Below are 2,031 nucleotides of genomic sequence, written 5' to 3'. Positions count from 1 at the left end.
ATTATGTTATGTAAATATATTTAGGAACATTGTTAGGTAAATATTACATTTGATGTGTTAATAGAAACAATATTTATTATTTTGCTTGTTATTGATTATTTATACTGTATTATGGAATTGAATTTTATGTAGGTTTGGATATGGATACTAACACATACAAACTAAATATTAAAAATAATGTATAAAAAGTCTTGTTTTTTACACTGGTTATAATAACACCACGTATAAAAATGAGATTCTTTAATACATGTTTTGGCACTAACAGGTATAAAAAGCGAGTTATTTCTAGCAATACATAAGCCTTTTTTATACCTATTCTAGGAATAGCAGGTATAAAATATCAAACTTTACACATGTTATAGATATAAAGGTGTAAAAAATCAAAACTTTTTATAACCCCTACTTATATAGCTACTCAAAATAAAGTATAAAAAACCTTTTTTAACAGGTGTAAAAAACCATTTTTCTACTAGTGAATTAACATCAATCAGCAATGCCAGTACCATTATTTTCCTTTCTCCTTTCCTATCAAAATTAATGGTTATGAATTCCTTATCCAAGGGAACATTTCTTCTTCTTCTTACAAGATAAAGAAAATGCATCATTAACAAAAGATAAATCAACAACACCAAAAGAACAGACAAAGAAAATAAAATTAACCAACTTGGTGTGCGATGATAATTCGAGAAAACAAAGAACGAATTGAAGAAGCACATATGCTAGCAGGAGCAACCCACAAAACTGGGTTGGAGCATTCTAATTCGAACAATATGCGTGCATCCTTAGTTTAGTGGACAAAAACCTTCTCCTTCGCGGCCATAAAAAAGTGGTCGCCGGACGCATTGAACTTGACCAGAGTAGCTTCCTTGTTGAGATGCAAGCAGCAATTGCGGCGGCCGCAAACGAGGTTGAAGACGGCGAGGCAGTTGTCGAGGCAACGGTGAGGGCGCGCTCATCGGACGGGTGTAGGGCAAGGTCGATGATAGTAGTGTTGCAATGGACGAAGAGCGTGGTAAGATGGATGATGCCGTCTGCGTCAAAAATGGCGAGGGAGTAGCGACGTCGGCAGAGATGAGGTTGCAGGGGAAGGGGAGATTAGGTGGGGCATAGAAGGAGGGACGGTGACAGAGGCAGAGTATTGGTGGAGGGAACTGAGGGAGGATGCGATAGAGAGGTCGTAGAGATGGATGATGTCGTCATTGCCGCCGGAAGCAACGACGGAGCCTGAGACGATGACAATTTTGATAGAGGAGAGGTAGGAGAAAAGAGGGGTTAGGGATTGAGATTGGGGCTTTAGGGTGAGACCCAGATGAATTTCTGGTACGAACCTACAACCAAACTCATTCTTTTCCTCCACACACTCGTTGCTCTTCTTCCTAAAAGCCTAGGGTTTTTTAACCACTAATGGTGGTAGGGAATGAGGGAGTGAAAACTAGTGGGAATGATACGCAAATGGAATCACGAGAAGAAGGAAAAATGAGAACAAAAGAGGAATGATAAACTTTTGGAGGCTTAAGTGCCAGAAACCACTGCTCACCGCCCGGGCACCCTAAGTGGGGCGCTTGAGCGCCCCTTTTTGAGGCTTAAGCGTTAGGAACCACCGCTCACCGCCCGGGCGCCCTAAGTGGGGCGCTTGAGCGCCAGCGACATGGGCCGGACTTTGTTTCTGTTCTGTTTTCGTTCTATTTAAAGGATCCAGACGTCCTAGGTTTGGTATCTTTTGCAGAGGGAGCACATCAGCACACTCTTTCAGTCTCTAGAGGCGGATTTGGATGCGGGAGCTTCCATCTTCTACTTTTAGGGTTTTTCTATCTCATTCTTCTCCATTATTCATCTAGTTTCACCATGTCTATGGCGAACTAAAATCTATTTGTTGTTAGGGGATGATGTAACCTTGTGAACTCTCATGTATTTGAATTTATTCTTAATAATATATGATTTTTCATTAATTGTTAGAGTAATTCATCTGTGATTATTACATGCTTTGTTTAACTAATTCATAGCGTGATGTATGAATTGCATGAGTTTTGG

The 2,031-nt window shown here is 40.0% G+C and overlaps 1 pseudogene; it reads right to left on the bottom strand.

Annotated features, from left to right (window-relative positions):
* Positions 1-655: 655 nt before the first annotated feature.
* LOC148200560 (uncharacterized) lies at positions 656-1,344 on the bottom strand (annotated as a pseudogene).
* Between the last annotated feature and the right edge of the window lie 687 nt (positions 1,345-2,031).

The sequence above is a fragment of the Vigna umbellata genome, chromosome 4 (genome assembly GCF_029865625.1).
Source record: "Vigna umbellata cultivar VRB3 chromosome 4, Vumbellata_1.0, whole genome shotgun sequence".
NCBI lineage: Eukaryota > Viridiplantae > Streptophyta > Magnoliopsida > Fabales > Fabaceae > Vigna > Vigna umbellata.
The sequence above is the reverse complement of the archived record's forward strand: the minus strand, read 5'-3'. Positions and strand labels throughout refer to the sequence as shown.